Source organism: Lactuca sativa, chromosome 4, assembly GCF_002870075.4.
Source record: "Lactuca sativa cultivar Salinas chromosome 4, Lsat_Salinas_v11, whole genome shotgun sequence".
Taxonomy (NCBI): Eukaryota; Viridiplantae; Streptophyta; class Magnoliopsida; order Asterales; family Asteraceae; genus Lactuca; species Lactuca sativa.
Genome location: NC_056626.2, coordinates 387,802,155 through 387,815,675, shown reverse-complemented (window position 1 = coordinate 387,815,675; position 13,521 = coordinate 387,802,155).

The following is a 13,521-nucleotide window of genomic DNA, read 5'->3' as shown; positions in this document are numbered from 1 at the left end:
TAACTTATAAGCTAATAAACTAATAAGCAATAAGTTTTTTTGCCAAACACCCCCTAAATGGTTATTACTTCCATTTATACATACCCAAACCACTTATATTCTTTATCGTCCTCTTTTTTATTCGTTTTCCTTAATTCCTTTATTAATTTAATTTCCTACTAAGTAAAATGCTAATATATATAAATAATAGTTTAAAAAAATAAACCTTTAGAATATCAGGTGTTGTGATTCAAAAATCGATAAATAGGCCTTTGAGAAGACCAAAATACTCAGGTGTCAACTTTTTCATTGTGATTTTAAACCAAGTTTGGTCACAAATTAAAACATTTTCAACGATGGTATGTATTTCAAGGATTCATATTCATTTAGGTTCTCGAAACCTTAAAATATTGAACAAAATCTATATAGACCCTTATAATAAGGATAATAATCACCGTAATCTGGAAGTCCATGTGAAACTTGATATTATAAGGACCAACGATGAAAAATATTACATTTTTAGACAAAAAAGATGAAAAATATACAAACTACCTTAATCATGTCAAATATTGTGTTTAACCGTTCTTTATTGCAAAAGTAAGATGCCAAAATATACAAACTAATGATAATATAATGCTCTAACTGACCCTCTTGGTTGAGTTCTTTGAACCTGCAAAGCCAACACATTAAAGAAACATAGTAAAAACCTTTTTAGGAACAAACTTGATATAATAAACCCTTCACCCAATATATTTATAAGATAAAAATACAAAAAGTTAAAATATGATAAAATCAATTACAAGTAAGGATTAAAATAAAAACCTGTTAAGAAAGAGCCATCTGCAGGACTGATATTTGAATCAACATGTATTTTCTGATGGTTTCAAATTTTGAATTATTCGAAATTTAGGGAAGGAGATAGAATTTGTTGAGAAATATAAGGATTCAAAACACAAGTTAAAATTTAATATTATTTTATTGATGACTATTTGTACTATTAGCTTAATGATTTGAATGTCTTAAAAAAATAATATTATTATATTCAATCTATTTTTAGAAATAGTGAAATTTATTTTATAAGATAGTAAATATATATGTATATATATATATATATATATATATATATATATATATATATATATATATATATATATATATATATATATATATATATATCAATGTTATAAAACACGTTCGACGTTAGCTAGTTAATGGACTGAGTTTCAAAGATTAAACGGCAATGCGTAGATGAATCAGGGACCATAAATTACTAATTCCTTGAATTTTAAATAAATAAATATGACTAATATTATAACAAAGTTCGTAAATACCACTAATTTCATAACAAAATATGTTAATATCATTAATACAACAATAATCAATCCTCAAATATTTTCTATTGAGATAGAAATTCTTCAAAGTGTTAATTTTTCTTTGTTTTCTACTACTATACTCATTGTGTAGGTAGGTATTAATTGTTAGATGCCCTCTACTCAGTCGGGTAGTGCCTAGGTATTAATCGAAGTTATTTTGGAACCTAGTCGGGATTTTTACAACACTAATATATATATATATATATATATATATATATATATATATATATATATATATATATATATATATATATATATATATATATATCACTAGTACAAAACTATGCTATGGTGTCGATTTTTGAAAACTCGTTGGTCTCAAATTTTATATTTCTCATCACTAAAGGTTATAAAGTAATTCACATGATTGTTTCAATGAAATTTTACTAAAAACGAGTCATCATTGCCAATCAGACTTTGGACATTAACATCAGTTTTACATCAAAACAAAAGTGACAGGTCATGTGACGATCGAAAGCGATGGCCAAATGTCCTCTTTAGTAATGGGTTTTGTTATTTTATATGTACATTTACCTTGTATCGGTTATTAAGCGAGACATAAGGTATTGAAGTTTCATTTGATGTGATTAAATCTTATATTGAAGTTTCTAACATGAAAAAACTCGTGACAAGTCGTGCAATGGCCAAAAAATGTGGCCAAATGTCATCTTTTATAATGCATTTTTTATGTTATATGTACTTGGGTATTAAGTGAGACATAAAGACATAAGGTGATAAATAAGTATAATGTGTCCAAGATTCATTTTAAGTGATTTGATCCCTAGTTTAGATGGATATAAATATTAAGTAAATACATAATATGAGTTTTCAAATCTCATTTTTGAAGGGTTGGTGAAATGTTATTTTAATCATATTGACAAACAATTTTTTTGGCTTATTGAATTTCCAAAAAGCCACAAATCAATAAGTTATTTTTAAATAAAATACAAAACACTTTATCTTGAATTCAAATAATAAATTAACCATTACAATTATGAGGGTAAGAATATAAACAACATCCAAATAGTAAAACACATTCATTTTTACTACAATAAGATATTTATGTGCATTAATTTATACATTACTAGCATTTTTACTATATCATTAAATCTTATTTTTAAATTTGTAACATGAAAAAATTCATGATAAGTAGTGCGACGGTCGAAAGCAGTGACCAAATGTCATCTTTTATAACGAGTTTTTAATTTGATATACACCTTAATGGGCTAAGTAAAATCTAACTATCTATATCCAATAAAATAGTTCAAACATTTTTTAACGTATCTATCATACCAGTCCAACCTGATTTTTTGCGAAACCGTCCGTTTTCATCTGATCTAAAAATTAACATAAAATTGATTGTTGTTGAACCGCTCTCGTCACCCGTTCCCAGTTCGAACCTATTTTAATGCGCAGCTTGATGCAGGCATGAGTAACTAGTCACCTTCTATTGTTTTTGGTAATAACTCTGGTTTTAACCCCAAGCTTTTTAGATCTTTGCGAGCTTTCAATATGTCTTTTGTACTGTTAGACATGTTTCGCATTGTACTATGAAGACTCTCACCCACGTTCTTTTCAACATGTATGAAATCTATACAGTTTGCGACGGTCTGGGGTAATCATTTATTGTCCATAAAATAAATATGCATAGAGTAAAATTTTCTTCTGCATATGTATCATATGGTTTGTAATACCCATAAATTTAGGCTACACATATTAAATAATAATTATTAAAACTACAATCCTTGAATAGGAGAATCTATAGTTGTGCGCGCTGCACGCTATATAATACAAGTTTCGTATCAAGGAAAAATCAGCAAAACAACTCGTAAATAATAAAAATAAGTGCTCTATATATATATATATATATATATATATATATATATATATATATATATATAATATTTACAAAGTGAATATTGTCCCGATCCTGAATATATAAATTTCGTAGAACTCCGACTCAGTATGAATTAGATTTGATTTTTATAAGATATAAAAGTTAGTTGCATACAAGGAATGTACGACGTAAAAAGGTACGAAGAGAATGATTGAGTTTTAGCTAAAGTCACTAAAAGGAAATTCGTAGTACTCTTAAAGATATGAATTTTGAGAAAAATAATGCCAAAAATAGAGTCCGTATGATATATATATATATATATATATATATATATATATATATATATATATATATATATATATATATATATATATAAAGTAAACATTTTACCGATATCGAAAATATAAATTTCGTAGAATTCCGACTCCGTACAACTTAGATATGATTTTTATAAGATATGAAAGTTAGTCACACATAAGGAATGTGTGACGTAAAAAGCTACGAAGAGAATGGTTGAGTCGTAGCTAAAGTTACCAAAAGGAAATCGTAGTACTCTTTAATATAGGAATTTTAAGAAAAAGAATGAAAAAAACATAGTCCGTACGAGAGAGTTACAATTTTAGCAAAATCATTTAATTATAAAAAATATATAGGGGCGTAAAATAAAGTCAGAATTAGCTGATGAAGTCTAAAGGAAAGTTGTAGTTCTTGTCAAGAGCTTTCTGGGATATAAAAAACGTCGAATATGGAGCTCATATGAAGAAGTTAAGGAATTTACAAAATCTGCATTTTGCACGGCGTGCATCCCAAAATCGTCTATAAATAGAAGCTAAGCCTCATGCTTTCTCCCACAACTTCCCAAACACTCTCTGTCGATTTCTTTCAATTGTAGCCCATTATCTTTTAGTTTTAGTCTTCGGTGAAGCCCTCCGATCCCTGAAGTAGTTGTATCTTGCAAGTAAAAGCTATGTCAGTGCAATTTCCTAACTTTCTTCAGGAAGAACCATTGTAATTTAAGCTACGCTCTAGTCTTTTTAGTGTAACCTATATTTATATTCATAATTTATTATTATGAACCTATAAATAAGATTAATCAGTGATTCCAAGATATAATATTTATTGATCTACTTATATGAAAGGTATCAAGAATGGTCATGTAGGCTTAGTTGTTGGATTTCATAAAAGTTGTATGCCGAAATAATCCTGCCTCCCAACTGTCCTGCCTGGTTGATCCTTACTTGATATACCTGGTTGATCCTTACTTGATAGATCTTAATGTAGACATTGGGATTAGTGAGGATTTATACTATTATTAGTCTAAATGATCATTAGACTAAAACTCTATATTAATTATACTTAGGTCATGTTAAGAAATATCTAAGGTGTAAGGCAAAACTCTATCTTGTTCACCAGTCACCCACATAAGTCAGGTGAATGCATAGTTTATATCATGAACATGATTTAATACAATTTTCAAATTAAAGTATTAAATATATGTTGGGAATCATATATGAATTATATGCTTATTTCCTAGATTATATGCTATTATATGTATATACTGTGCTATGTGCGAACCATATAGAGTTCTATTTTATGTTAGGATTAAATAGATAATATCATATAATGGTATTAAAAGTAGCATTGCTTAGAAGAAAAAAAGAATAATAATACCTAATGTTGTATAGGGAATATAAATATACTAGAGATGGGTTAGTGTCACCTAAGAATAGAGTTGGTATTAAAAGATGGCTATAGGCATTGTAATCTAGTCTAGGGATAAACTTATACTTGTGGATGGTACCCAGTTCAATTAAGTTTGATATAACGTAGTTTCATTATGACAATGTGTGTAACCTAGGAACGGAGAGTAAAGTTCTGTTCTATGACACTTTCAGGTGTCTTTGTAAGGTAGCTTCGTACGGGAGTACGATATAGTATTCCCCTTGGCATGACCAGATATGGTGGGTCCCGGTTAGAGAATTGTAATGATATGTATGCATATTCTTGGATAACCTGAAATAGTAGGTCATGATTAGACAACTATAATGGTATGTCTACATATTCTTTATGATTTACACATGTCATTGAAGCGTCTAAATATCTAGTCAATCTTTTAATGGTTTATCAGGCGATATAATTTTCCCTTGATAATCCTAGGATCTATGAGGATCATTAGGAATGGATATTTAGGAATATAAGCCTATATGGATATAGTATGGTAACGGTTTGTTTTGCAGATATGATAATTAAGGAATATTATAATATCAATATTGTGGGATTGAAATCCCTATGTATCTCACCAGGTTTCCCCACCCTCGCCCACTTAGTGTATATGCATCATAGGTATCAAGACTTAAGTTTTTGAAAATGGATTAGAATGCGGAGTGATTAACAGACAACATGCAATAATATGCATGGCCATGAGGTCTTTACGCTGTAACTTATGTAATTGTATTGATTATTACATCCTTAAGGTTTTAACATTTTGGAAACAAACATTTGTAGTCAAAATGTTCTTTGGTACTGTGTTTTTCCGCAAATATAAATAAATGATTTTTAAAGCGTAAAGAAAAATTATTGGTTGTGAAAATTATAGGATATCATATATTTCAACCCCATGTTCGCATAATACTTGAAGATCATCAATCGAAGGTTCTAAATAAACATCAATATCATTCAATAGTGAACTGTATATTATTAGTCGTGAATCATATTATTTTGGATCAATAATATACTTAACTAAATGATATTTTTGTTCAAAAGTAAATTTTGGATCATTATATTTCGAATCATTTAATTTCGAATCATAAAATATATAATTAACCGTCATAAAATATTTTAATCAAAATATTTTTAGATCATAACAAATTAGAATAAAAAACTTGTTGAATCAGTTTTTTTGAATTATATAGATTTTGAATTGTCTCATTTTATATCATATTATACTCATGGCCTAAAAAAACAAAGTTTTGTATCTAAACAATTGTAGCTTTAAAAATTTTCTTTTCATAATGCTCTTATTATATATATATATATATATATATATATATATATATATATATATATATATATATATATATATATATATATATATATATATATATATATATATATATATATTAATTTGGAAAACAAAAACTTTCACATCTTAATTTTTATAAAAAGTTTGAATCATTAAAACAAAATGTTGATATACTTAACAATCATTTTTTTAAAGTTACTTTTACAAATTCATTAAAATAGTATTACGAAGAAATTAATCGTTTGGTTTTTTTGAATTTTGATGAAAATTTTATTTTATTTATATCTTATAAAAAAAATATTTCTTAAAATTAAAAAATATAAAAATCACAAACTTTTAATGGTTTTTTTTAATGTCACTAGTATAATTTGTAGAAGTAACCCTTAAATTTTCATGATTTTTGAAGATTTTATGTAAAAATTAAAAATGATATTTTTCTTTTTTCAAAATTTCATAAATGTTTTCATTTTGTAAAGAAATAAATTTTAAGAACTATGTTATTTTTTCATGTTTCTTTTAAAGAAAAAAAAATATAGCTCAATATTAAAATCTATAAAAAAAAAAAATAAGACCCCAACCATACCAGAGGGAGAATGTGGGGGATGACATTGAGGTATATCTTACTATGCAAAATCTGAATTTTTTATTTTGATTTTTTTTCTTTCCATTTTAATCCTCGAAACATTTATCTTTCGTCGGAATCTACCAATATCTCGCAAGTAATTATCAAAATGTCACAGTATCTCATGAGACTTTGACAATAATTAAAATTAAATCTCATCGAATTATTTTATTCCAATCATAAGGTTGAAAATTGTTATCGCGGTCCATACCAATTCTTAAATCCTCACTTGCTCTTATATATATATATATATATATATATATATATATATATATATATATATATATATATATATATATATATATATAAAAGCAATTATAGAGCTAAAAGTTTATATGTAGAACTATGATTGTAGAACTTGTCATTGGATGAAACAATACTAAATTCATGTTTGTGTCCAAAAGAATGAAACGGCTAGTGACTCGAATTTTTTTAAATAGTAACAGTAACAATTCCACATGACTACAAATCAAGAGAAAGACTACCATATGCCTTCCAGATTATAAGTTCTTTGGGATAGATATAAAGATTTGATGATATTTCGAGCTAGGTTGCATGATGGAGTTATAGGATACGGAAAAAGGGTGTTCGGTATCTTACTATTCATCTTTGATGTGTCTCTTCGTTGTGTGGTGAAATCCTTTTTGTGGTTTTCAAGAGTGACAACTAGTTGTATATTAAGTCTCAAATCAAATTTGCTTCAAAACGCACCCAAATCTAGAAACTCTAGCTAATTAAACATATGTTGCAACCCATTGGTGGCTATGTTTCGAACAATAGATGAAATACTTTTTTTTAAACTAAAAGACTTCGATCTAAACTCATATTTGACTTCCCTAAGGTGGTAAATCACATAAAGTTTCCAACTTTTGTGCATGCATGGCTAAATGGGGCTCTAGTGCTCAAAGGAGCTTAATAAATGACTTAATACATGCATGAGACCAAAACCACCATAAAGTTTTAACCTTTATGCCCAACGAACCCTTAATATGTCAAGATCTATGAGTTTAAGCTCCAAAACAGCCTTAACTCCCAATCACCAACCAAAATGACCAAAAACATGCCAAGGAGTAGATCTCAGAAATGAAATGGCAATGTTTGAACTTTATACCTCACAAGCCACCAAAAAAAGGTTCCTAAGCTGGATCTCAAAGCCCTCCTCCAAAGAATAAGTCTTCAAGTTTCTTCATTCCCTTCAAGATACACAAAATCCTCCACAAAAGCTTCACAAGAGCTCAAAAACACCAAACAACGGCTATGGAACAAATTAGGGTTTTTAAAGGTGATGAGGCTGGTTAAACAAGGCAAAAATAAGCTAGCTTATGGCTTATATAGAGTACATTCCCGAAAAATAGGGTTTTGTTATCCCCTCGTATGCCAAGCATACTCCTCGTACGCCCAATGTATGAGGCCTCGGACCCGTGACCATCTTCCATCAGTACGTTGAGCATACTCTATGGTACGCCCCGCATACTGCCTTCAAGGATCACATTGGAAATCTTTAATTACGAAGGGCAACTATGAATATATCCATTTCCAAGCGTTACAACTTCAAAGCGGGACAATATTATGATACGTGCTAGAGGAGAATGTTACAAATGGTATCAGAGCTGGGGCACAAGTCGATGTGTTCGACGAGGATGCCGAACCCTATAATATGGGGTGAAGGTGGGTTGATCCTGATGTCAAATCGGCTTGGAAGGAGAACAAAATATTTCCTTATAAGGGGTGTGATACCTTCTTTGTCACAACGTGTTTAAAGTCATGAAGGCAGCAGATCCCATAAGAACTCTATAGTTAAGAGTGCCTAGGCGAGAGCAATTCAAGGATGGGTGACCCTTTAGGAAGTTTTCGCGTCGGGAGCCCAAAGCGGACAATATTGTGAAACGTGCCAGAAGGGGATGTTACAATGATAAATGGTTTAAAATCATGAATACATAGATGATTTCTTAAAGAATAACCGAGCGCGATGCATAGTCGATATTCTCTTAGCAACAACTCTATTTTAAGGAATACAGAATAATTTAATTTAACATTTCATTATGGATGAAAAATTACACTACTTTCAAAAATCTATCCAATCCAAACATTTACGTAAAGTATAGGCTTTGAGGAAATCTTGCCTCGTAGGTAACAAGAAAAGTAGTTGGAAAGATGTCCTTCACCACATCTGCTTCTCATATATTAACAAATTTTATGTAATTTTTTCTTAGTATATATTAAATGACCTTTTTAGCATGCTAGATGCAGTGATGTGCCAAAATGATTCTAGAAGAATAAAATCCTAAGTGGGCATCAAAAAGTATAATTCTCCATCTACAAGAAGATCGAGCGAGTTGATCTTTCTAGTGATGAAAGTGGGTGCAAACCTAGCCCGAATAGACCAATACCTAGAAAACCTGGAAACCGGTTAACAAGACCTTGTAGGATCGAAACCGGGTCGGTACATAGGAACCATTTCTTAGTATGGTTCTTGTTAAAATCGGTATAGAAATGGAAACCTTGGAAACATCAAACTAGGTAGGATGGAACCGGCCTGAGTTGGTCTAGAACCAGAAAAATCGCAAAAACAGGAATTTTTAGATAATTAAATAGCAGGTTGAACTTTGAAAAAATTTCAAATTTGATATCCCGACTTTGGGCTACTATAAGTCATTGAATAATAAACGAAAGACGTCAAAAGTATAGTCTAAAATCATATACAAACTCTAGACAACATGTTGAAAAAACCCTTATGTGAATATGAGTTTAAACTAATAAGATATGTATAATTTAAAATTTTCAAAGAGTACAAAGTACAAAAAATAATAGCAGAAAAGCTAAAAATTTCCAACTTTGATATCCCGGAATAGGAGACTGTAAGTCATTGAATATTAAACTATAAATGAAAAAATTGTAGTCTAAAATCATGTATGATCTCTAAACTACATGTTGGAAAAAATCTCATGTGAATCCGACTTCAAACGAACTATATATGCTTGTTTTAAAATTTTCACAAAATACCAACGAAAAAGATGAAAAACTAATAATTTTCAACTTCGATATTCCAACTTTGGAGGACTCTAAGTTAATGAATATAAAATAAAAAAATGATTTATGTGAAACGAACTAGATAACACCCCGTTTTCGCGTTTCAATAGGAATCACTATAAACCATTGGTTATAAAATTCGAAATGGAGATATATTACTTTCTAGCCACAATAATGTTCATAAACAACTAAGAAACGTTAACTAATTTTCATAGATATATAGAACCCTCAAATCTAACTTCATATGGAGAAATTATGAGTGTTTGAAGCTTTTGCTTTCAGCCTTATACGGAAAAACACGTCGTAATATATGAATCAGAGATAGATTGCTTATTAGCCTAACTATTCTAAATGAAAGTCGTAGTAATCGTAAAAGTGAGATTGTGCATATAGAGAAAGTCTAAATCTTATTTCATATGAGGAAGTTATGATTTTTAGATATTTTAGCGCAATAGTGCATGACACTGAATCGAAATGCAAAATGGTTGATTGCTAGCCGAAACAATCTAAACAGGAGTACAAGATTTCATGGATACAATTTCGTCAATATAAAAACAATCAAGGACGGACGTCGTATGGAACAACTATGATTTTGATACATGTTTTAATTGTCTAAGCCCTTCAAAAAAAGTGATAATTAGCTGATGGAGTCTAAATGAAAGTTGTAGATCTCGTCGATAGTTACACGTGGACATAAACAAGGTCGCCAACAGAGAACGTATAAAGAGGTTATGGAATTTACGAAATTCATGTTTTGTGTCACGCACTCATATGCACGGCGCATGCTTCTTGAAGGTGGCTACACGGACAAATCCTTACCTGATACATGGAGACCAACGAGAGGAATGAAGACACCCAATGGAGCGACACGCTTCCCTAAAAATTAGTATAAATAATTGTCAATCCCCTCCCCCCAGCCCCCAATTCAGTCTCACACCAAACTCTCTCTAAAAACCTACTTTGGGGAACTTTAGGGCGAAAAAGAAACTTCCTTGTAGCAAGGTTTGGAGGCTTCATCATGCGTGACTGATATGGTGTGTAGTATTGAAGTTCTGTCTGCAATCTTCCTACATTTAGTTAGAAACTCTCTGTAAGTTAGGGTAGACTTACTACGCTTTAATTGTAACTTATATATATATATATATATATATATATATATATAGTCGTTGTTATGAATGTATAAATAACATTTATTAGTAATTCCAATTATAATACTTATTGATATACTTACGTGAGATGTGTCTAGAATGACCACGTTAGCTTGGTTGTGTTTAAGAAAGCCTAAGTGTAGAAATGGTCCTACATCCCAACTTTCCTGCCTAGTTAATCCTTATTTGATAGAACTCTTAGTATTCAATAGGATTAACAAAATATCTAGCTTTCATTACCAAATTTTCATAAAGATTAATAAGTTAAAGTGTTATAGGTTAATGCTGGTTAAGCGTGTTATACGCCAGTTGGATCACAAGTAAGATCACACAGATAGTTGTCAATCGCGTAAGTAATTATCTAGGTGAGTTTTCTCACTATACTATGTGCTCCAATATATATCCAATGTGTATATGTACCCTGTAGTAGGAAATTAGACAAGATTAGTTAGTTACTTGTAGTTATGGAATGTAGTTTGATGTTTGTGTTGATATATTATGTGGGGAGTTGAGGGCAACCCATTTACTAGCTGAAGGCCAATAGACTCGGGTAGACTAGCATTATGCAAAAGGCCAAAGTAGTAGAACGACTTTATGTTGAATGTAAAAAGGGCAGACCATCAATATGTTGAAGGCCAAAAGATGAACCAACTTTATGTTAAAGGTCATTATGTGTATGCTTTGTATATGTATTATGGGATATAGTATTTTGGGTAAATCACTAAGCTTCATGCTTAACCATTTGATTATAAATGTTTTTAGGTACTTCATTGGTTTCTAAAAGGGGCAAATTTAAACTGTACACATGTGCATTTGTATAATGTTTTTTGCAAATATAATTAAACTATGACATATTTCAATAAATAAAAATGAAAATTTTGGGTTATAAATCAGAATGTAACATTATGTGACCTCTAAATACTTTAATGATTAAGTCAAAAATGATGTAAGGACTTAGTTGTGTATATTTAGGGTTAATATATTTTTTAGTCCATATTCGTTATTTAGTGAAGTTTGGTAGCCATCGGTGGTAATTTGTGCAAATTTTAATGCCTAAATAAGAAAAACTACACAATTTGAAGATCTACAAATTCAACACACCCAGTGTGAAATCCTATGAAATTTCACATGTCCCGTATGAAATCACAGGTGAATAATTGGGAACGTTTTGATAAATGTTGCATCCGACTTCGGATTGCTTCTAATTTTTAAATATAAGATTATACGATGAAAATAAGCTACTGGAAGGTATCAAATGTGTCAAGGTTGCTCAAGGGTTATTTTAGTCAATTTAAGGATAGAACTTTGGAAGAACAAGATAAGGATAGAACTAAAATCGCAAGTAACAAGAGGTGTAATGCCCGGTTTCAGATTTGAATTAAAAAAATTGGTAATTTTGAAGTATTTAATTGGCCTCAATATGGTAAAGGGATCACCACGACGTGGCGCATCTACATGAAGCATGTGCTCCATTCAAGTAGCAACGACGTGGGCATGTATTGGCAATAGCATGGTAAAAGCTGGAAGGTAAAACCTTAATTTTTCAAGTTTAAGGCCTATTTAAAGGAAATGTCGGCCAGAGTTTCCTCCACCCTCAGCCTCCATCAGCTCCAAAAGTATTCTTGAGCAAACCCTAGACTCCTTGCAAGCTTTGAGCTCATTTTGTTGTCTTTGGTGCACTTCGATGGAAGAAGAAGGAATGTTTGGTACAAGGATCAATCAAGCAACTCATCTCTATCTTTGGAATCACTCTTTGGACCTTTGTAAGACCTCAAGACTTGATCTTTTTGGTTCCTTCTTAGTAGAACTAGGTTTTGGTTGCATTTATGGGACCATAGTTTTGATTTGAATGGTTCTATGAGATAAAGTTTGCAACTTTATAGCTCTTTTTGGTCCCTTGGTCACTATATCTTATGTATCTCGAAGTTGAATGAGTTTTAAGAGTTATGCATGAGATTTAGGCTATTTTTCTCATCTTTTGACCTAGTTGGGTGAAGGGCATGCATGTCCATAAATTTTGTACTGTTATGTACGATTAGGGTCCCAAGAAGCTTACTAGAAAGTATGAAGAATGGTCTTCATGGATTTAGTTTTCTATTTCTATGTACCATTAGGGTAAGAAGCTTACTAGAAAGTATGAAGAATAGTTTTAATGGGTTTAGGAGTAAATCCATTAACTTGTCCAAGTGCAATAGCCACGACGTGGCAATTGTGGGCTTCGTGACTGTTATGCTTAGACGATGCCACAACTTGGTCGCATACCTACCACAATGCGGTAGCGGATTTTGGATCGCAATCAAGTTAAATGTCAATTACGTGGCCAGGGGTTGGCCACGACGTGGAGGCCAACTAGAGTTAACTTTGGTTGTTGACTTGGTCCGTTGATTCTTGATCTAGTTGAATTTTAACCAATTGCTAGTTTTAGAGGGTAGACTAAGGGTTTATCTTGTACGTTTCCGTAGGAGATATGTACAATCCACTTTTCAACTATATGAGCTTGTAAGTTGTCG